This window comes from Crocodylus siamensis, chromosome 2 (genome assembly GCF_052110815.1).
Source record: "Crocodylus siamensis isolate JL-2025a chromosome 2, ASM5211081v1, whole genome shotgun sequence".
Lineage (NCBI taxonomy): Eukaryota > Metazoa > Chordata > Crocodylia > Crocodylidae > Crocodylus > Crocodylus siamensis.
This window is the reverse complement of record NC_143396.1, coordinates 229,716,288-229,740,776: the sequence shown is the minus strand read 5'-3', so window position 1 is coordinate 229,740,776 and position 24,489 is coordinate 229,716,288. Positions and strand designations below refer to the sequence as shown.

General features: G+C 43.4%; 1 protein-coding gene and 1 pseudogene across 5 annotated transcripts in view; one reads left to right on the top strand and one right to left on the bottom strand.

Annotated features, from left to right (window-relative positions):
- LOC149871829 (uncharacterized) overlaps nt 1-10,456 on the bottom strand; it is a 33,291-nt pseudogene extending 22,835 nt beyond the window's left edge.
- The window catches only part of STARD9 (StAR related lipid transfer domain containing 9), a 232,345-nt gene that overhangs the window by 77,028 nt on the left and 130,828 nt on the right, over nt 1-24,489 (top strand). The window lies entirely within an intron of this gene.

Sequence of the window (24,489 nt, the reverse complement as noted above, 5' to 3'; positions counted from 1 at the left end):
TATAGACTTCAGGGATAGTTTCCAGTGCAATGTTTTTAAGATCTGATGACATGGGAGGCTGAGTGCCAACCTGCAGCATCTGATGTAAGAAAAGAATAGCCACAGAATGGCTGAGAGGCAGTCATCATCTTTAATTGTATTACACTGATAGGTGCTATGATGCAGTTTAAGGGTTACAGATTATGGAAGCAGTGCCCCTTGTAAATCGATAACAAATTTGGATCAGTATGGTTTTAAACAAAGTTAAGGAGTGATGTTTTTTACCTTAACGAAATTATCAGGTAGTTATTTTCAGAACTGAAGCAGATGATCAATGTTTTTCCCTTCTATCTGAAGCAATAAAACATACCCCTTTGCCCTGTTGTTTTTTAGTTGTTTTAAATATGACATCATAAACTTCCTCTGATTGTCTAGATTTGTAGCCAAGAGTTAGCAATAGTAGGAGATGGTAATGAATATTAATAACCTAACTATCTAGGATTTGCTCTCTAGTCTTCTGATAGCAGCAGAAACACTGTTTATACAAGAAGTAGCAACAAAACTATCATAGCGATAAACACACTCGTCTCTGTTAATGAATGAAGGTATCATTAGTAAATTTTAAGTGACAAAATTTACCTTTTAAAAGCAGTAGAGTATTTGAAGGTATACTTGCAGTTTATCTGGAAGTTACATACTAATAATTTTTTCTAGATCTTCAGAGAAGGCAAATCATCAGTCTTCTTGCTGGTAGTCTTTTCTGGCCAGATCCTATGTTAAGATATAGGCTATATAATATTGTCAGCAATACCAGTCCATGTCTATGATACGACTCCTTTATAAGCAGAGCAACAAAAGGGCTCTCTCTTCCTGTTGTCTAGGTATTTACATGGGAGCATTTACAGGTCTCTGTGCATAGTTATCCAGCAGCATATAACTCCAGTGTGTAGCTTCCTTGTTTTTATTTCTTTTTTATCTGACATGGAGTTGCTCTGGTGTTTATATGGAATAGAGTGAGTGGGTTGTGTGTGAATGACAATCACCTATAATTATTGCTACTAATTGTGTTTTTTTTACTTTAGTATGTTGCTGGTGAATGGTCTCATAATAAAAAGTCATCGCTATACACTATCTCTTTTCTTTTGTTGTAGACCAGAGGTCTACATCCAAAACAACCTTTTTCCCTGGTGGGCTAGATTGGCAATGCAGGTTGGATCCAGCTGGTGCTGGGGCAGGCAGGGCAGGCAGTATATAGCTCTGGCTCTCCCCTTACGGGGAGCAGGCCAGCCCCTTAAACATGTTGCCCCCACCATTTCTGGATTGGGGCCAGGCCACACCCCTTTCCTTCCCCATGGGGTCAGGTTTGGGGCCTGGGGGCACCCCCTTTCCTCCCCATGTGTCCAAGTCAAGCTCCTTTGCCCTGCAGGGCTGCATTGGGGGGCTAACCTGCCCTTCCCCTCTCCCCCCCACACACTATACCACATCTTCCTTGCAACCAGATGGGACTGGACTGGGAGCCCTGGCTGGATCTGACCTGCAGATGGACTGGGCACTGCCAGTCTTGTCCATTGGACAAAAAGGTTGAGCACCACTATTTTCAATTAATTCCAATCAAGTAATACTTGTTTTTACTTCAGTTTTATATTAAATAATGCAACCAACTCTAGGCCACTAGCACATTAGTAAAACTTCAAGTTTATTTTTAACTGGAAAAAAAGATGTTGTTTTATATGTGATGATAATGGACTTCACCATCTTCAGCCCCCTTTTCAAAATTCTAGATCTGCCCATGCAAATCCCTTATCTTGAACTTCCTAGCAGCAATTAACCTCCAAGAGGAAAATGGAAATATTTTTCATTATTTCCCAACTGCAATTTTATTTTGCTTTTTTAATAGGCATAATACCAAATGTATTTTATGCTTTAAATTTCACTAATGTGAATCAAATGATTTTTACTCAGTCCTGAATTAGGTTTGTCAACATTCCCTCTAAGCTGTGTGGTGTGAACAGCTGTGCAGGCATGCTCATGCTGCGCTGCCAGGCGTGACTGTGCACACCATGCAGCTTAGAGGGAATGCTGGTTGCAATCTAGATGATAAATTCCCATTCCTGAGACCAGACAGTCCACAGTCTGGAGAAGAGGCAGGGAGCAGCAGGCAGCTGCTTCACTCCCTTCCTGGACCAGATTGGGAGCACATGAGCATTCATTCTTGTGAGAAACTCTCTCAGGGGACATCTTCCAGGTGTTAACCCAGAAGATCTTTCTACCTGAGGGTGCATACTTCCTCCAGGAGAAACTGCATAAAGGTTTATATACACCTAGTTTCTACCAGGAGAGTAGTGATTCTCCCAGTAATGCCTGAATGCAGTCTGTGTAATATTCAGTTTCAACACTTATTTCATAATCCAGCAGTAACACAATAAGAATCTCATCATTATTCTACAAAGGGAGCTGAAGAAAAATATCTGTTGTTGATAATACATGTTCACCATATTGCATATTGGGTGTGGGACTTTTGCTAATACCAGAACACAGCATTACAACCAGAAAATGTTTTTTTGTTTGTTTGTTTTTCTGAAAATGGAACACTTGCTGATGTATCATTTTAGATTGAGAACCTTTAAAAGAATTAATACTTCTGTCTATAAATATTAATGTATTTTAGTGTTACAAAAGAAATCTTATTACTGTGCATTAAGCTGCCCCAGACTGTTTTATTGCTCAGAAAAGTAAGCTGTAGCACTGAATTTGCTTTCTGGAAGTGCCTGCTCAAACTTGCAGTCTTTCTAGTAGTGGATTACTGTAAAATGAAACATAGCAAATGTAACTTTGTCTAACAACATATTGCATCCTAAATCCAAAGATCTCAAAAAGAAACCGATTTTTAAACCACAATGACTTAATCTCCACAGCAATAATCCCTCCGTGTGGTAATTTGACATTCTTCTCAAAGTGAGGGGTTAGGGAATGTTGACCTGGTGATAGAATGAAGCTGGTGAAATGCAAACGGGTTACCTGGGGTTATCAGATGTCAGGCAGATTATAGCGTGCCATAAATCTATACCTATATTTATTCCATGATTTTTTTGTATTCAGTAAATTTAATGAAGAGAAGTTTGTAGGCTTGTCTATGAAAGGTGTTTTGTAAATTCCCTTTGAGGATTGTAACTGAGAGATTGGAGAGAGAGTGGTTCTTTTGTGAGAAGTGGGCACCCACAGATAATTAGGTATTTTTGTCTTTGGTAGATTTTCGGTATGCGTTCATTCTGGTATGCATGCAGTTGTTGTTTGGTTTCTCCTACATATTTTCCATTGTGGCATTTAGTGTACTGGATGAAATGTATTACATTTCTGGAGGTGCAGGTATAAGAGCTAAGAACCTTCTATTTAACTTGTCTTCCCCTTTCCCTTAAGACTATCACAAAAAGGAGTAAAGAGAAGGAGCTAAACATATTTTGACCTAATGTTTATCAAGGACATAAGCAGAGTGTAATCAACTCACATGTAGATGCCCAAGTACTGCTTAGACACCTAACACGGAGAAATAGGATGTAGAACCTTCCTCTCTGAAGAGTGAGTTGTATTTCAAATGTCTTGCATAATTTTCTTCTCTCCTACTTATGCAGGGTGATTTGGGTTTGGTTTGGTTTGGTTTTGTTTTCTGAGGGGGGAAGTTTTTGACAAGCAAATAAAATAGCATTACATTTGCTTTTATTGGTAAAGGGGCAGACCCAAAACTTTCTGGGGTTGGGCTCATAAATGTTCCTTACAGTTTTTCAGGGGCTGTCTGTTTTGTCACAGCTGATGTGCATCTTTTGTTAGGTGGATTTCAGTAGCACCTAAAGGCCATAGCTGGACTGGGGCCTCATTTTGCTAAGTGCTGTGTATGTATATAACAGACTCTCCCATAGAAAAAAATCACAGTTGATCAAAAGGACAAAGAAAGTATTGTTCCCTTTCTCACAGAGATTTAAAGCATCAAGAGATTTAAGGTCACACAGGAAGTCTGTGGCAGCGCCAGGAATTAAACCAAGATCTGCATCCTAGTCAAGTGCTTTAGCTACAGGCCAACCTTCCTGTGTTGGAGGGAAGCCTTCTTTTCTACTTCATGATTTCCTGTTTAGTTGAGAAAATAAACTGAGAAGTGAAGGCTTCATGTGGAGAAGGAAAAGTAGAAGGAATCCTAGTTGTGTAGATAACAGTCTGTTAATAAGAGAAAATAAATGTTCCAAACCAACTAGTCCCCTTTTATGTCTTGAGATGAATGAGGTAATGTTTAAATAAACGTAGTGTCAATAGTAAAGGCTTCTATAGCAATTGATCAGCATAAAACAGTTCCTTGTGTTAGCTGGTTTCTGTGTGTACAGGAAGCCCCTCAGTTGCAATTCATTTTGTAGTCTTTGTGAGAATGCACGTGCAGAATAGATTTTGTATCATTGGAACAAAGCCTAGATTTGCTCTTCCTTCCCTACATTTTCTTGTTCTTCTTTTTTTTATTTTTAAATAAAATCTTCTTTGTCTTTTTTAGGATTTAATAGAGATTCTCATGGCTAGCTTTTTACCATTCTAACAAAAAAGGGATTGTTTATTTCTGACTATATCTGTACTGAAGAGAGAGAATTTTATAGCTTGATTTCTTTTTTGATAGTGTAAATGAAAGTCAGATAGCCCATTCTAGAAGGAGGAATAGTTTTATCGGTAGAATGAGTGCTTTTTATGAGGTGCTGATTGAACATCCCCTAACTGTACTGAATTTAATGATGATCAGACTCTTGCTGGATTAGGCTCTTGCTACCTCCTACTTTAATGTTTAGATACCAGAATATGGTGATGGTGGTATACTTATGATCTAGCATTAAATGACTAGTTCAGAAAAAAAAACTATTTGAAAATGAGTCAGAAAGTTGAATCTTGCCTGTCATTGTGTACCATTATAAAATTCTGCAGTTTGTAAAGCAAGCTAATGTAGTTCTCCAGTAGTACATTAAAAAATTCTTACTGCTTCATGTGTTGGTCCAAGTAAGGTGACTATTTGTTGCCTTGCAAGGAGAACAGCCTTATCACATGATATCAGGTTAAAGAAAAGGCTTTTGTTCACATTTTTTCACTACATCTGCAAACTTGAATTCTGGCACTCTCTGGAGACCTACTAACATTTTCCTTCCATTACACAACTCTTGAGACTTTTGGCTTATATTTGATTATGATACTTTTGGATGCCCTGAAACGTCCATAAATGATTTTGCAAGAGAGAGTCTACTGTAGTTACTGGCTTTTTTTTCCCCTCCCCCTAATTTTAAAGATGTAATTAGGTCAAGAAAGTAAAGCTCAGCTGTTGGTGTTCTTAAAATTCAGATTGCCAAGTCTCCATTATCTTCACAGTCTTCATGTTGATTGCTAAGAGATATCAGAAGTACAAACAGAACCTATTACAACTGCAATTTAAAATCAGCTTTTATATGTAACATTAATTACCATATTTACTCAAATACAAGACAAGGTCTGTCCCACCCCCCAAATGGCATAGGGAAAAAAACCTCTTATCTTATAATCACATACAAGGAAATCTCGCTAAATATATTGGCTATCATTAAATTGCTGCCAAAAGCAGCATGTGCTTAGTAACGGAAACCAACTGTGAAGTTGATTAAATACAGAAAACCCTGAGCATGACTATAAAACACATGACCCACATTGGACAAACATGTTGATGGAAACTTTTTTGTGTCTGTGGCCCTTAAAAATAAAACCAAGACTTCACATCACAGAAACAACTACATATAAAAAAATGCAACTACATTTATTACATCCTTAAACAAAATACATCAACTTTCCACAAAGAACTAACCCTTACAGAAATCTTTTTCTTCATACAGAACCCCATGAAAAAACTGGTACTTCAGTAAACACCTGAAACTCTCCAGCCCTCCCATTTGGTTTAGTGAAACAAGTGTATCCAGTCCTTTTTCCTCCACTTTTTCTCGGCCTCTTCCTCTCTGATCTCTTCCTTTTTCCAATCAAAGTAGTATTTCAGTTCAGTGAGCCCTAGCTTCAGGCACTCTTTCAGTGAACGTCAACCCCTTAAACACCCAATACTTTCATAAATTAGTTTTAACACATGCTGATGAAAGTCCTTAATAACATTTCCTCTGGTCCCTTTGGTATGAGTTCATACAGTACCATCTCCCATGCTAACAACATGTTTATTTTGGTGACACTCAAAGAGCAACAGATGCATTCGCACATCCCCTTTGCATATGTACCCTCCCAAAACATGCCCCACTGTTTATTCTTCCCTTGGGCACCTTGCTGAGCTTGTCAAGCCTCATCTTGGCTGCACTTCTTTCACCAGCAAGTATTTCTTACAACCTTCCGTGCTAAGCCAGCATGTTCTCCTTTTAGTCGTTTACCTGTCACTGCTCCCCACATGTTATTCACTTGTCCTTCTGTGAAATTTCCCACTGGCTGTATCCTGTCTCTCTCCCTTACTGCTTTCATCAATTTCTTACGATCCTTCAGGACCTCTAGTTCTACCTTTCTTATTTTATACCTCTGAATTAATTCTTTCATCCTGATGTAATGAATTGGTGGTTGCCATGCCCATGGGCTCTTCAAAGAGGTCTGATATACTCCTGTCGCAAAACATGCAGGTACCCTGCACCTGAGAGCAGAAACAGCTTGGGAGAGACCCCTAGTGGCGAGGGGGGGGGGAGCTCAGCTGCTAGTTACCAGGGCAGTCAGAGTCACAGGTGCTGGTTGCTAGGACAACCGCTGGGGAGCCAGCTGACAGGAAGGGGCAGGGCCTGGCACATGTAAACCCAGGCGTGAGGCCAGGAGGGCACTTCCCTGCTGGCGGCCAAGGGAAAAGGAGCTCGGCCAGTGCAGACAGAGGGGAAAAAGCCTGACTGCATGAGCAGCCACTGACTGCTGCTACGGGTGGGAGCGTTCCCTGGTAGGAATTGAATGTTGTTTTGACCAGACGGTTTAGGTTTTTAAGTTATAGCCCAGGGGCTTTGTGTTTTGTGTTCGCTGTTTATCTGGAGGACCAGGTGAGGCTATTAGGGGTTGGAGGAGGCCTCACAGGGGCTCCACGGCAGCGGGGGGAGCCCAGCACCAGAAAAGGCGCGGCACTTTGGGTGCACTGACCCCAGCCCCAGGGCATGGGGCAGTGAGAACTCCAGAGCAAGGGGGGCTGGGAGAAGCCTCAGAGCGAGGGGCTGAGAGAAACCCCAGTGAGAGAGAGAGAGAGGGCGGTGAGGAGCCCAGAGAGAGAAGGTGGTAGGAAGCCTCTCCAAGAGGGGGCAGCAGTGCGCCGGGAAGGTCCAGGACAAGACAGGGCGGCGGAAGCCCAGGGAAGTCACGAAGAGGGCCAAATCACAACAAGGCCCAGGTTAAAACCATGTCAGTACCATCTGCGAGGCTTGGGCTGCAGTGTAGGGGAGGGAAAAAAGAGCCACAGATAGTGCCCCCTGGCCACCAGGGCGAATAACATGGGAGCCTCCCACTAATTACATCAATTAATTAATCAATTAAGACCAAGGCATGGCAGGCAAGTAAGCAGGCAGTTGACCCATAACAGGAGGCCAGAGTCACCAGTAGAGAGGCTCCAGTAGAGATACTCCTGTCACAACTCCCCATTTACTTAAAATTGCAACTGCGTGAAATTGGGTGATACATACTTCATGGGGCTTTCGTCTTTCATAGTTTTTAGGGTCAGAAGGGACCTGAGCAGATCATGAAGTCTGACCCCCTGCCATGGCAGAAAAGAGTACTGGGGTCAAACGACCCCAGCAAGGTGTTCATCTAGCCTCCTTTTAAAGACCCCCAGGGTAGGAGCCAGCACCACTTCGCTTGGAAGTTGGTTCCAGCTCCTAGCCACCCTGACAATGAAGTAGCACCTCTTGCTATCTAGCCTGAATCTACCCTCTGCCAGCTTGTGACTGTTATTTCTAGTCAGTCCTAGTAGTGCTCGGGGGAACAGGGACTCCCCCAATGCCTGCTGGTCCCCCCTGACTAGTTTGTAAACAGCCACTAGATCCCCCCTCAGCCTTCTCTTGTGGAGGCTGAACAGGTTCAGGTCTCTTAGCCTCTCCTCGTAGGGCCTGCCCTGCTGCCTCCGATCATGTGGGTGGCCCTCCTCTGGACCCTCTCCATGTTGTCCACATCCCTCCTAAAGTGTGGCGCCCAGAACTGGACACAGTACTCCAACTGTGGCCTGTCCATTGCCGCATAGAGGGCGAGGATCACCTCCTTGGACCTGCTTGAGATGCATCTGTGGATGCATGACAAAGTGTGGTTGGCCTTCCTGACCGTGTCCCTACACTGTCTGCTCATGTTCATTTTGACATCAATAATAACTCCAAAATCCTTTTCTGCCTCTGCACTGATGAGAAGGGAGTTCCCCAGCCTGTAGGTATGGTGCTGGGTGCTGGTTCTTCCTCCCCAGGTGCATCACCTTGCACTTGTCAGTGTTGAAACCCATTCTGTTCTCATCCACCCGCCCCTGTAACCTGTCTAGGTCTAATTGCAGCCTATTCCTCCCTTCTAGCGTGCCCACATCCCCCCACTTCTTAGTGTTGTCTGCGAATTTGAACGGGGTACTTTTTACCCCCTCGTCCAAGTCGCTGATGAAGATGTTGAACAGTGCGGGCCCGAGGACTGAGGTCTGGGGAACCCCACTGCCCACATCCATCCAGGTTGAAAATGACCCATCCACCACTACTCTCTGGAGTCCCCTAGTTTTTTAATGAGAATGCGGTGAGAGACAGTGTCAAAGGCCTTCCTAAAGTCCAGAAAGACTACATCCACTGCTACCCCTGCATCTAAGGATTTTGTGACCTGGTCATAGAAGGCCACCGGGTTGGTCTAACAGGACTTGCCTCTAATGAACCCATGTTGGTTGCCCCTAAGCATAATCTCCCCTGCTGGCCTCTCGCAGACATGCACCAGCATAATTGTCTCAAAAAACTTACCCAGGATTGATGTAAGATTAACTGGCCTACAGTTTCCTGGATCCTCCTTCTTTCCCCTCTCCCTCCATTACCACCTTGCATATCGTGCTTGCGTATTTCATAGATTAATAAGCCCAAATTAGGCGGCCCCCATCCCTCCATCTCTCTTGTTTTCTAAATTCAGATCTAGTCAACCTTTCTCTACTGGCATTCCAGAACAATGCACACATTTCCCTCTGTACTTTTGCTATCTGCTGCTGCTGCCATGTCGGTGGGACAAGTCCTGTATATAGAATACAATTCCTGTATATAGAATAATCAACAGTAGCACAGCCTTAAGTGCTGCCACTTTTCTTCCAGACCATAACCAAAGTATTTGCCATAGTCTTACTGTCACCTTTTCCTACACTGTATTACTTTTCCCTTTTGCATCCATCAGGATCCATAGCACTCTGATCTTTCTCTCTCTTATCTGAAGGCTCAACTTCTCCAAGTCCCTCCAGTTCCCCACTCCCATTATGGTGTTAAATCTATTTAGTAAACTGTCACTTCTCCATACTCTGATGCAGGGGTTGGCAACCCCCGGCACGCGTGCCGAGCATGGAACGTGAGGCCATTTTCCTCAGCACGTGTTGGGGCTGGGGAGGCAGCAGCTGTTTGCAGCCTCGCGGCTGCAGCCAACCCCAGCTCTGGGTAGCTGCTGCCAGCCGGGAGCCCAGGCTGCTCCCAACAGGCAGCTGGGACGCTGCAAGCCCTGCTGGGAGTAACCCGGGCTCTGTGGCTGTCAGCAGTTACCCAGAACCTGGGCCACCTGCAAACATCTAATGCCTCTGCGCCCCAGCCCCAGCTGCCTCTGCGCCCCAGCCCTGGGCTCCGGGGAGGCAGCACATACCAGCAGTGCTCCCCACTGTGCTGTCCTCGCCGCTTCTGCAAAGCAGCGTGGCAGGACACAGAAAGCTGCTTGCTCCCAGCTCCCCGCTGCCCTGCCCTGGAAAATTAACTGGAGGACTGTTTAAAAACCTTTAAAAGAGGGAAATCACCAGGAGCAAATGGACTGCCTATGGAATTTTACAAGAAGTTTTGGCTGTGGGTAGAGAGGGCTATAATGGAAGTGTTTGAGGAAATAGCGAAAACAGGAAAGGCAGTGAAAGATTTTACAAAAGGCATTGTGAACTTAGTTTTCAAGAAAGGGGAAAAGGAACTCCTGAAAAACTAGAGACTGATTACACTCCTTAATATGGCCTATAAATTAATGCCCTGGATGCTGGCTTTGAGGATGAGGAAAAACCTCCAGAGGACGCTACATGAAGGCTAAATATGTGCAGTACCAGGAAGAAAGATCTCCAGAGCAATCAGAATGATCAGAGGTGCGCTGTCCCACATCCAAGAGAAAAAACAAACATGGTTATAGCAAACCTAGATTTAGAAAAAGCACATGACAGACTGGATCATGATTACATGTTCTCTTCTTCCAGCTTCTTTGCTTTCTCTTCAGTCTCTTCTAAGAAATCCTTCATCTTCATTCTGTCTGTTTCCTTTTTTGGGATATAGTTCTTCATCAAATCTCCTTGTTGCCTCCAGTACCACCAACTGATTTTTCCATCTGGATACCACCTTGTTCTCGCAGTTCTTTAAGCTCTTCTTTTGCTGTCTCCATTCTGGCCAAAAAGTATTGGGACCACTGTTCACATTCTCCCACCCAGGATGCTTGCGCTAAGAACTTTTCCTTTCTTGTCTTTCTTTTAAACCAGCTTTCTAACTCTTGCCTTATTTCTTCTAGCTCTTCTTGTACTTGTCTTCCTTCTGTGCTTTCCTTTAGCACCTCCTGCATCTTTCTTTGCAGGTGTCTCTTAGCTCATTCATTCTTTTCCCTGCTCATTTTCGGCCTTCCTTCCTGAAGAATTCTTCCATCCTCTTCTACACGATCATCTACCATTCTCTGCTACTCCCCAAATATTTCTTAAATATTTGCCATTCCTCATACTGTCTTGTGTATGCTTGACATATCTCTTCATCTTGTAACAGCTGCACATTTAACTTCCACTGTCCCTTCTCTCTGACGGGGCTCTTACCAAGACTCATTTCCACCTTTCTTCCTTATCCCTATTTCTTTTGATACAAACACAAAATCAGTTTTTGTTGTTTCTTTCCACTCGGATCTGTTCTAGAGAAAACTTTCTCCTTTGCCCACACATCTCTAACAGTCTAGGTGAGCTATCTAAAGCTCTTTTTCCTCCTTCCCCTGTTCTGTCACCCACTTTGATTATACAATTGAAATCTCTTGCTATTATGCATGGTCTCTCTCTGACCACATAAACCACTAGCTTTCTAAGTAGTGCATTCCTTCCCACCCTCTCAGGTGATGCATATATGTCAACAATTTCTAATTCTATTTCCATGACTGATGTATCATCATTGCAAACTACTGCTGATGACTTCTTGTACCTGTTTGGCTTTCAGCTCTTGAGTTCTTGAATAATGTTGCTACCGCTGCTGCTTTGTTCTTATTTGTCCCTGACCACCAAGATGGTCCCTGTCTCTACCTTTTCCCAAAGCATTTATAATCCCTCTCCTTCTTATAAAGAGATTATGTTTGCCCTTACTTGGTTCAGCACTGGTTCAATCTCTTCCCTTCTTTTCTTTGTTAAGATACTCCTGACGTTAAGCAAAACTATTGTCAATGCCATTTATGCATGTTTTAAAATGAGTTCTTCTGTCCCTTTAAGGTTCACCCTACTGTTCAGGGTGACTGTTCAGGGTGGTCGATTCGTCCCCTTTTCTTACTGGCATTCCTGTAGCCTTTGCAAGCTGCCCAATCATTTTTGGATTTAGGAAGGCTTGCATATTCTCACCTCCCCACTACTTCCTGCCTTCTAGTCTCTGCTCCGAGCTGGAGGCTAGAGGTATTAGTGGCAGGAAACTTTTCTCCGGCTTTTCCTCTGACTCATTATCAGGTTTCTTTTTCCTGGTCTTCAGCCCCTACACTTTCTTTCTTTTGCCAGCCTGTCTCTCTCATTCTTTCTCTTGTTCCATCACCACTTCTGTTGTTTGTAGGGTGTCTTCTTTCTTCCCCATCCCCAACTCCATGTCTGAGCTGTTTGCTGTCCCCATCTTCCCTTCCATTCCATCTCCTTTATCCTCTGGCACTACCTCAATCACAGAAATTTCGCCTTCCTCCTTCTCTGTTTCACCCTCCTGTGGGTGAAAATTTTGCTGCCCTCCTTCTTCCACAATTTTCACCTTAGTGTCCAACCCTTCCTCTCCTCCTCTGGGTTTTGCTGTTCCTACGATACAAGTGTCCCTCTCCCTTACCAACGGTGCATTTTAGGGACTCCTGGCACTCTGTTGCTCTATGCTCCTGGATCCGTCCTCCACAGCACCCACTTATCTTGGGATGGGCCCAGCCAGACTGGGCAGCTATGGCTGCAAATGGAAAAAAAAAAAAAAAGCAGAGATTTTTTTGTAGAGCCTCCATTTTTTTAATGGATTTCTCTGATTTTCATGGAAAATGCCTGATTTAATATTTTCTGTAAAATCACAAAATAGCTATTTCAGTACATCCATACATATAAGCAGGTGCCAAAGTGCTGCTCAAAAATGTGTTTATGGAGTACCCGTGCTAAAACTTACATCAGTTGCAAAAAAAAGGTAACATGTATCAACTCTGGATGAACTAAGTGTATAGGTACTATATACAAATTGACACAACCATGTTTAATTTCAAGGTTATTGTTTTAAAATTTGCTTCTCACTTCCATGTGCTGAGAGCGAGCAGGGTCTGACAGTAAGAAGTGGGTGGGGCTGCTAGGGGAAAGTTGAAGAAGAGTACAAATGGGCTACCTGCCCCCTCCAGATTTATTTTCCCTGCTGTAGCAGTGGGAGAGGGACAAATTCAAGGAAAACCTACAATAATTGCATACAATACCTGGAAAATAATTTTTTTTAAATATAAATTTTCCATATATAGAATCTGATTATGGGGGGTCATCTTATAATCAGTGTCATCTATCCGAGTAAATATGGCAATATCAGTCACCCCCAAAACCTTGTTAATAATTAATTCAGTTCATATTAATGCAATTATAAGGCAATATTCAGCTACTGCTATTAAAGATCAAACCAGGTTCTGACTTCTTTTGTGAAGTTGTCAGTTTACTTTAGAGTATCTTCAGTTAAGGTAAAAGTGTTACTCCTAATACTGGTTTAACTGACTTCAGACATATTATCTGTCAGCCCAGCTAATTGGAACCCATTTCTGTCATATTTTATGTAAAATTTATTGCAAAGAAGTGAATTATATAAGTTATTTCAGGGATGGGCAATTATTTTGGCTAGAAAGCCATTTTAGGAATTTGGGTAAGCTGTTGAGGGCTGGGAGGCAGGGGGATGCTGACCTGGCCAGGTGCGGTGGGGCAATTGATACTCTTCAGCCCAGGCCCATCTGCCCTGCATCCACTACTTAGGGTGCTGGATGGAGCAGGTGGGCAGGCAGACAGGGCCTCCATTCAGAGTGGCTAGAATCCCCATGGCTTGGGTGTGCTCAGCTGGGTGGATGGGATGGGTCAGCAGGCAGGTGGGGAGTGGTATCTGGGAGTGGGACAGGCAGACCAGGGCCAGGCTTGCAGAGTGGTGACAGTATGGAGCTAGGGCCCCACATAGAGCCACGATGCACTCCCTGAGTGGCAGGGACATGCAGGGAGTGGGTCGCAGCTCTGCCTCAGGCCCTGGCCCCCCACTGACATGTTCTTACAATCCTGGCTTCAGCTCCTACCCATCCATCCTGCTTCTGGATCCTGCTCCCTGCTAACCTGATGGCTCCATCCCATCCTCCCAGCCAAGCACACCCTGCCCACGAGGGGCCCAGACAGTCTCTGCGGAGACCCTACCCACCCAGTCAGTCTATTGCCCTTGTGCTGTTCCTTCTTGTGTTGATGCTTGACCTCCCTCTCCACCATCTCCATCCACTTCAGCTGTAGCTCATACTTGAGCCTGCGCTCTCGCTCCTCAGCATCTAGCTGCAGCTGGTATTTCCAGAAGTTTCACTCAGAGGTTGGCCCCTCAGGGCCCCCAGTGGGTTCTGGATGGATGCGCAGAGGTGATCTTGCGGCTTGGTCATTATCACACAGGATCTTAATCGGATCTTCTCTCTCTTGCTCCTTTCTCACTGCAAGACCTTTCTTTTATCGTCTCTTTCAAGTCAGCCACAGTCACGTGGTCATACTCGTCTGCCATCCTAGCTATCTACACTGTCCGGTTGACCCGATGCCAAATTAGAAATTGTTTGCTCAAGGGTTTTCAGTGACTCAATTCCCTTCCCCAAATTATGCCTTCAATACAGCAGGTTGTCGGATCCTACTGCTGGCCACCATGTGTGGCGGGCCAGTAGGGGGTGCTTCTGTGCTTAGCCACCCACCACACTGCGCCTGACCACCTTCCAGGCTCTGAGTGCCTCCCTGGGGATGCCTCATGTCTGGCCAACCCCACTTCCTGAAGCACACCTGCTAGCCTGGGGGTAACACCACCACCACCCAGGGTCTGGAATGATCCTGGCTCTGTGCCCCCTGGGAAACACAGGCCTAGTAGCCCTAGAGGGTACTTGACCCACTTCAAGAACTTGGGGTGCTTCCCTCAGTTTGAAGCACAAATAGTCGTCTCCCTTGGGGACTCCAAGGCATAATCTAGATCCAGTCCCAATAAGTCTCCCATGCCTAGGTACAAAGGAGAACTTTATTGGGTACAAGGTAGAGCAATATGAGAGAAATCCCATAGAGCAAGCCGGATGGTTGGGTAGCTTTTGATCACGCATCTGAGTTACTGAAAGCTGTATATCTAGTTAGATCTCAGGTAGCTTACTCACGAGTATCATCCAGAGGCAGGTGGAGATTCCCTCTGGAGCCAAGCAGTTCATTGATCATGAGTTTCAAGAGAGAGAGCAAGTTTCAGATGGTCCAGCTTCTTTCTCTCTGAGTTTTCATCATGGCTACTGCACCTCCTTCTGGGCAGTCCTTAACTTACATAGCCCTTATGACCTCATTTACCTGGTCCAGTGGAGGCCAGCACCTTTTGGCTGCCAGCAAACCAATTTGAAATGCATCACTGGTTGCCGGGTATACTGGCAGGGTCTCTAGCCCCCTCCCAGTCAGGTTGGCATTCCTTAGAACAATAAGAAGCGTAAGTCCCTCTCCCAGGTATGTGATGCCAGTCACATGGGCAGAGGGAACAGGTTTCCCCCCTCCCTCAGGAATGTATCCAGCTTAGGGTAGATGGGACAGAGTTGTGACCATGGTAATCAAATTGTCAGGTAGCAGAGTTTAGGAGAGAGACAGGGATGTTATTCTGCCACTGGGGTGGGTATGAGGCAGATGGGCTGGGGTGCCCATGCAGTGGGGCTGGGGTTGGCAGCAGGGGTAGCCAGAATGAGCCACCTCTGGGACTGCTGGGTAGTAGAATCCAGCTGCTGTGCCACCCCTGTCCTGTTGTGCACATGGGGGCAGCGGGCCCAGCCACATGTGCCACAGCCTGGGCTGCTCCCTGTGCTTGAGCTGGGCAGGACCAAGGGACCCACCACGAGCCAGGTAAAATCCCGTGACAGGCTGAGTCTAGCCCACAGGCCGTATTTTTCCTACCCCTGAGTTATCCACACGTGGCTTGTTTTATAAATATCCAAAGTACAATCAGTATAGGAAGATGTCTCATGAAATGTTCAGATAATGGATAAATATAATCCGACATTTATTTACAAAGTTAAAATAAGTATCCTACTTTGGGAAATATTTTATTAAAAAAGCAGCCAACTTCAAACATCTGAAGGCAAAGCAAAGACTTTTATGGAAAAATACAAGTTCTTAAGCTGTCACTGTTAACATTAATTGTCTGTATATTTTAATGATGATTGCACATGCTCCCTACTAAATTCCATTTCTTCTCAGCAATGGTGATCACTCACGGTCAAGGATGATCACTCCCATGGGTCAGGTAAAGGGTTGTAGATGAGTCCCTTGATGGCTAAGAAGACTGATCCTAGAGCCGCAGACTCCCTGGTAGTTAAAGGGAGGTTCGAACCATGGATTTCTCGGTCTTGTTTCTTTTTCTTCCGTTTTTGTTGTTTTTCTGCCTCCAGGGTGAGGTTTTCCTCAAAGTAAGATGCATCTTCTCTCATAAGGCATCGCTATGTAGCTCTGTCCCTGGCTAGTTTTTCCCAATTTGTGATGTCAGTGCCACACTTAATGTTTGCCTTGAGGGTATCTTTTGAAGTGTTTTCTCTGGCCTCCACGTGTCTTTGGCCAAGTTGGGAGTATAGCAGTTGTTTTGGTAAACATATATCAGGCATGTGCACATAATGCTTTGTCTGCCACAGCTAATGTTGAATAATCAACGCTTCTATGCTGGTGTTGTTAGCATCGGTAAGAACACTGGCATTTGTGCGATGTGATTGCACCAGTTCTGTTTTCCATTTTTTTTGCAATCATCAAGATCTTATCTGTGACCATCTGCCACATGGCATTGGCACTGAGTACAGGATGTATGGAAACCTTTTCAAAGTTTCCCACCTTTGTGCCAAAACCAAAGTTACATCAGCCTTAGTTGTGGAACTTCACTATGCCGGTGATTGTACTGTCATTGCACATACTGAGGAAGACCTACAAACAGCCCTTAACTGCTTCTCTCAACCATACCAGTGCCTGGACTGACCCTTAACATCGGAAAAACAAAGGTACTTCACCAAGCTGCTCCAGGCCAATCAACTCCCCTGGCAAAGATCCTCATTGATGGGCAGGAGCTGGAGAATGTTGAATACTTTGCATACCTCAGCAGCCATCTCTCTAAAAAGGCCAGCATTGAGGAAATCCAGTATAGGATCTAGTATGCCAGCTCTGCCTTCAGAAGACCGTATCATCTTGTGCTCAACAATCACAATATTGAGACTTGAACAAAGCTCCTATTACATAAAGCTGTGGTAATGCCAGCTTTTCTCTGGTTGTGACCTACATGGACCACCTGAAAAGCCTAGAATGCCTTCACCAGTGCTACCTCCAGAAGATCCTTGGCATAGTGTGGGAGGATTGGTACACAAATGCCAGTGCCTATTTTTTCTAGGCACCAATCCAAAATATGTATATGCTCTTTGCAGAGGGTATAGTAATTTATAATTATATAAATACTTAAGTTTTACGTGGTAGGATAGGATATGTTCCCACATCAAACAAGTGAGTATTTCTCAGTATCCTGGAAACAAATTTAAGAAGGTTAAAGTATGTTATGATATGGCATAGTATGGTACTATAAATCTGATCTACTGAAAGTATTAAATGACATCTTGCCTCACTGGGGGATTACTGATTTTGTTATTTAAATTTAAAAAAAAATGCTTGTTTTCTGTATTCCTTTCTCTGACTATCTGTCTCTTGGAAGTAAAGTTGTCCTGCTGATTTTCGCCCTTACTTTTGTACTTATCCTGTAATATGAGTTTTGAAAAAAGTTTTAAAAAATAGGTCCTTTTTCACTGTCTCTTGTTTCCTTTTGTCTGATCTCAGTTCTGATGGTGGTAATCACAAATTTTTCTCAAGTGCCAGTCCAGCATCTGTTGCAATTACCTACCTATAATCCAATAGATAGATTCCAGATGGCAAAGTAATCCAGGCATTTAAGAGAAAAGGGAAAGGTACACACAACGTTCATGCTCAAACAGACCATTTCATAAGTAAAATTTATCATTTAGTTTTTGAATGGCATTATATGCAAGAAATTTACAGTAATGCACACTTAATCACAAGCATCTTAAAATGTATTACTTGCTTGTAAAAGGCAGATGAATGTATAAAGGGCAGTACTTCAAAAGGCATAAAGGGAAAATTAGGGGGTTTAACTCCCTTTGTGAATATAAAAACATCTCCCTATTAAAGGGATACTGATGTATTTTGTTAACCTAAAGGAGATTTAACAGCTACTGCAAGCCTAAAAGCAGGAAAGGTTAAAGTTATCTTTTAGGTGTTTAAAAGATTTTCTGACATATATGTGTGTAGAAACTTTCAGACACATCAGTTAGGATTTAGATAAACAGTTGCATGTGGTTTTGAAGTATTTTTAAGGATTGCCTGACTTCAGCACCTGTCATTCCAATTTAATATTGGAAAAACTACAATAGAAGGAGTTTTCACCCCCAGAAAAGTTTGCTGTTTGTAAATGCAAAGTGCTGTGTCCCAGATCTACATTGTAGATGATAAAGTCTTTAAAAAAATTTCCATCTGATGGGTCAAGCTATGAGAGCTGGCACACAGACTGGAATATAGGAAAGAGAAGCAAAACAAATTAAGGGCAGGCATTCAGCTGTATCTTACTTGCTGCAGTAGGGGTACCAGTGATGAGTTTGGCTTTATAGTCTGAACTCAAGATGCTAGACTTCAAGAGAGCTTGCCGCTTATACATGTGCAGTGAGGCTGCTCTGGTGCACTGTAATTACAGCATGTCGGAGCAGACTCATTCAAGTGTGCTGGAGCGTAGTAATTACCCTGCTCCAGCAGACTCCAGCATCCCATCTATCAGCATTCTTGCATGGAAAAATGGTGGTGGCGGTGCTTTCATTTAAACCTTGTTCAACTAAAGTCCTCCCCGCCCAATCCCGGAGCACATATATAAATGTCCCACATGCGTAAATTCTTTAAACCTACTATGATAAGTTCAGAATATATTCCTAAAGGAAAGTTTTGAAACAAGCCTCAAGAATTCACTATCAACTATATTACGATATATGACAACTATTTGGGTTATAGATTTGAGCTAATATCAGCCACTGGTTTGGTGGATTACACCAAGATGACAGCTATCTTATTTAGCAATGTTTCCTTCAAAAGTAGCCATTAATAGTACTATGTAAGCCACAAATTTATTTTTATACAATATTAGAAAGGTACTATAAAAATGCATGAAAACAAAAGATTACAGTTTGTAAAATCCAGCCACAGAAATGTTGTACATCGTCTGCAGAATATTTTTGTGGCGGGTTCCCCATTCTGTCATGCCATTAATTCTTTGAACGTATGGCAAGGTTACTGTTTATGGTTCAGTTAACATGCTAATCATGTCTTAATTTTAAAGTCTGCCAGAGGCCTGATACTGTATCTTCTCTTAAAAATTAATTCAGGGAAGCATATATAACACATCTGCTTTTGATTTGTCTAAGTAACCAATATGTTTACTGTTAGGTGTTTGGTTAAGAGCTTTACAGAGCTTGTGCTTTGAAGGCTAATATCTAAATTTCTATCTCTGAAGAAAAATGAACAGGCATAGCCAGTTGAGCAGCAGTGGATTACATCATGCTCGGTCATTGCACTAGGCCAAATTCATTGCTAGCATAGGATGACAAATTATTGAATTCTGTGAGGCTTTCTTCTGTAATGAATATGGTCTATAATTTGGGACAGATCTTATACTGATTTCTTTATCAGTGCGGGAAGATACTTCCAGGAATAATAATAATAAGAATTTGCAGTTTTATAGTGTTTCACATCTGAGGTTGCAAGGTGTTTTATGACATTAGTTAAGCAATCTGACAGTATTCTAGTGAGGATAGGTGATATTATTCCTATTTTACAGGTAGGAAACTTGAAACGAAGAGAGGTTAAGTAATTTGAACAATGTGATTATAAGATGTCAGTGGCAGAGCTGGAAATAAAATCTAGATTAACTATGGTTACCATATTTCCTGTTCCAAAAAAGAGGACACCAGTGAGAGGGACACCTCACTCCCAGCCCACAGCCCCCTGGCCGTGTCAATGCTCCTTATTCCCAATATGCAGCCCCCCCCGACACTCCCTGCTGCTGGCCCTCACTTGTGTTCTGCAGGCCCCTACTCCCCACCCCCGTGCCCCTCACTCTCAAGTCACAGATCCTCCAAACCTGCCCATACCCCTCACTTTCAACCTGCAGCCCCCAGCTCTGCTGGAGGGTGCCCCCCAACTACCCTACAAAGAATTAGGTTTGTCCTACAGAGACTTTTATTACCACTGTACTAGATCAGTTTATAGGTGATATGCTTAAAGCCATATAACCCTTAATGTCAACAGTCATACTGTATAAAAGTGCTTTATCTGTATATAGTAGCACCCAGGTCATTTGTATCCAGATAATTTGCAACCTGCTTAATTTGTAGAGGTGTGGCAAATAAAGGGAAAACCTGCTGTAGCTTTTATTTTGAAGAGGGATGCTTCTATACTGACTGTGTCAGCAGTCCTGCAGAGCTAACTGGAGGGACAAAGACCTTTGAAATGAAAGCTGCAGAAAACAGCTGGAACACCTCAGGGGTCCTGCACAGCTGTGTGCTGAAGTTGTGTATGACCCCTGGCTGGTTTCCAAATCCAGATCTTTGCAGAGTCTCTGGACCTTAACCCCACCAACTGTGCAGGTTCTACAGTATCTTGTTCCTCTGTCAGAGGGCTGTATAATTTTAACTGTTCATTTCTAAATGAGCATAGCAGTAAAAAAATGGTTCATAAACAAGACCTTCTGCAGTGAGCAGGATATAATTTCATGAACTGTCCCAGTGATTTCAGTGCAACTACTTGAGGAGTGAGGTATTCTTAGTGGGCTTTTTTTCCCTTGCACAGGATGATGCTCTCTAAGTGAGCAAATCTTCAGTCTTTTGTGATCTTCTTACTGTTAAATTCCCCAGAAAAGCATTGCATACTTTTCAGATCCTGTTTTGGAAACAGAATGACTAAATTCCTTATGGGTTTTTTTTCCTGGTGTTCATAACTATACTATATAGAGATGCACCAACATATCGGTTCCATATCGGATCAGCACTGAGCATATGAGGAAAATTGAGAGTAGTGACAATCAGGTTTTTTTTGTCTTATGTGGCAAATAAATGCCTCGTGCATGCGCATCTGCAGTGCAGCGCACAGGCGGTCAGGAGTGCAGCCCAGCAGCATGGTTAGAAGCCAGGTCCAGCTGGTAAGTCTGTGGTGGGGGGAGGGAAGGGACATGGTGGGGCAGATTGAGGCCCCTGCAGTGAGGGAGGGAGTGCGGCTGGGGCTGGGGCAGGCGCTGTCCAGCCAGGGTGGGGTGGGGTACAGGATGGAACCATGGTTCATCCCAGGGAGGGGGGTGGCTCCTGCCACTGTGTGCCCCCTGGATCTGTGTGAAGGGTGGGGTGGGCTGCTGCTACAGGCTGGGGCCAGGGTCTGCACCAGGCTCTTCCCAGCTGGGGGCTGGGCTGGGCTGTGCTCCAGGTGAGCAGCAACAGTGCTGGATGCGGGGCTACTGGGGGGGTGCTGCGGTCACCCCAAAATTTGCCAAGCCTGCCCCCCAGTACCGCCCTCTTAGCGCCACCCCAGCCCAGCCCAACCCCCTGCTGGGAAGAATGCAGTGCAGCCCCAGCCCACAGTGGCAGCCCACCCTGCCCCACACAGATCTGCCCCCCATACTCTCCTGGGGTGCCAGCAGTGGCAGAAGCCATCCCTCCTCCCCTCTGTGCCCCTGGACAAGCCATGGCTCCATCCTGTGTCCTGCCCCAGCTGGGCAGCCCCTGCCCCAGTGCCAACCCCACTCCCTCCCTCACCATAGGGGGCCTCGATCTGCCCCTCCCACATGCCCCTTGCCTTCCCTCACAACAGATTTACCAGTCAGAAGCCACTCTCCACACTGGGGAGCTGCATATCAGAATCAGATCGGTATCGGCTGATATGGCTCATTAAAAATTGGCCATTGGTAATGGCCCAGAACATCTCTGTCGGTGCACCCTTAATAATATCCCAGTTCTTCACAAACATGATTCAATTTGCCAACATTCCTTTTTAGGGAATGGTGGTATTATCCTCCTTTTATTCATGGGGAACTGAGGCACAGACTCACAAGTGTGATGATGAAATACAATAAAGGTAAGTAATACCTGGTAAATCTGGGTTCCCAATTTGAGATGACCAGGGCATGATTTTTCAAAGTACTTTGCATTCTATAACATTTATTTTCCTCAAGGTAGAGTTCCCATTGATTTTTTTAGCTGCATCTGCAAGTGACCAAGTTTCTGAAATAAAAACCCAGGGATTCAAGTCAGTCACCCAGAGAATAAAAAATACACAGTGGCAACCTATGGAAAGTTTGATTTAAGTGGCTTGACTAGCATCTTGTGGGAACTCTAGCAGTGGTAGGCTTAGAATCTGTTTCTCTAGAACATCAGTTAACTTCCTTAAGCACGAGACCAACTTTTTGGAGGGACAGAGGAGGTGGTGCTGGGCCTCCTTTACCCAATCACAGTGGGATGGGGCAGTGCCCAGGACCCAATCCCAGTGTGCAGGAGCAGAAGAGGGCAGTATCAGGCCTCAGGACCTAATCCAGCCAGCAGAGAGGCCCCACACCACTCATCTGGTCCATGGAGCCAAAAGGTTGAGTACCGATGTCCCAAAACATCAATTTCCTACCTTGATGAATTAGACCAAGAATCATATTATACCATTTTGACTTGTGATATTCCGACACTTTTCAAAATCATTTTGATCTTTTTGGAAAAAACAGTGGCTTAATGTGTATTGTGTTGAGGTAATGAACCTAAAAGTACAAGATCAGATTCTTCTTTCAGTGGAGCTCCACTGACAATAGTGAAATTACATCAGAACTTGAAAGAGAATTTGGCCCTCACATTTTTTAATACGTACATTTAAAGAACAGCCTGCCATAGATTCATCACTGTACTCTAAAGCTGAGGCACCTAATAATAAATAAAATATTCTACCTTACCACAATCATAGTTCATTTACTGACAGCTGCCTCTTTAATTAGAAGACTGTTCCAGCTGTTGCTGAGTAACTGAACCCAAGTATAATGATTTTCAGTTAAAAAACCACTTGTGGTAAGCAATCTGGAACTGTTTTAGGACACAATAGGGATCCATTACAGACTGGCCACTTTCTAAGCAGCAGCAGCATTGTGGCTAAAGAAATAGGTCACAGCTGCCCAAGTGCAGTGGGACTAAAGCCAGCAACTATTACTAAATAAGAGTAAAGGAAGACTTTAAAGCACTTTGTATTAATAAAATTGGTCCTCTTCTACAAATGCAGGGGCCAATCCTTACTCAAGTCAGCAACCCTATTAAACATTTTCTTGTGAAGTAAGAGCTTCAGCATCTGGCCACAGTGGAATATGATATTTATTCAATTATTTTAAAAAAAGCATTGCCTTTTCTATAGAAACAAGTGACTTGAATAAAAACAGATGTTGAAACAGTACTACAAAGCAACCTCCAAGTAAACTTTAATGCCAAATCAAATCTCTAACGTTACATTTTCCCACAGCTCAGAGAAGGCCAGTTTTGTGGTCAAATGCTGCCTGTGATCTTATTTTATACTTTAAGCATGCATTTGATTATAAGGAAAACTTAAAAACAAACAAACAAACAAAACTCTAATTGTGGTGTCCAGGAGCGCTTGCATCTGAAATATGAAACAGGAGAGCATCTTTTTCAGTAGCTCTGAGAGAATTTCAAATTTTGACTGCAATCTGCCTTAAAGCATGTTGAAAAGAAAAAGTAATTTTTCTAAACCATTACCACATCAGATGCAACCTTCTTATCCACACCTACTCAGGCCCGTTGTAATCTCTGCCCTATTTTTTTCCTTGCATCCTTTCTTGCTCAACACACTTTCCTTCTAGTTCCCTTTCTCTCCCTCATGCCACCTTTCATGCTCCCTCTGCTTAGAATGCTTTGGGTGAGATGCTGACCTGGTTGAAGTCTTGGCATCCACTTCCTTCACTTCTCCAGGATCTCTCTTCAAAGGCACTTCAAGCAGCTTCTCTTCAGCAGTAATTGTTACACAGTTCCTGTTATGAACTATTGTCCTATATCTTGATTTGTATTTGTCTTATGCAGATTGTAAAGTATTCATATCATACTGATAGCTGTGTGAACTAATGCCTGTGAAAATTATGCTGCATAAATATTTTATTATCCATTTGTGTATTCAAACCATCCATTTCTAGACTGGAAGATGGATGCCTGTTCAGCATAGCTCTTCTTTATTGCATTTAATATAAGCTAAATTTTCACTATCCTTGGTCAATATGTGTTAAGGGTATTACACAATTTTGCAGTTCTCTCTTCCTACTTATGGTATCCTGGTTGAATTTTTCAGGGGCTGTTATCCTTGACACAACATGATTAGTCAGACATGTTGCCACTGAACCTCTGTTAGTTGATATTTTGGACTTCTGACTCAGTTGTTTTGTTATCAGAGAACACAAATAGCAAAGGTGTTCTTGACCAATAAAAGATGTACATAGTCTCAGTTTTCAGTGGAAACAAGTCTGTTCATAGTCCTGCTGAGAATTTACATCTGTTTCAGTTTGAACTGAAATACTATATGAAAAGTAATGTTTCAAGAATGATTTTTAATGCCTCTGGTTATTATTCTTGTTTTGGACCAGAGGAAGACTGATGGTGTTTCTGTAATATGTTTGCTTTCTTTATTCACCATTGCCAATCTTAATATATTAACTAGTCTCTTTAAGAAACAAATGTACTGGCAATGGACAACATTTTTCAAGTAACACAGTATGCAATTGT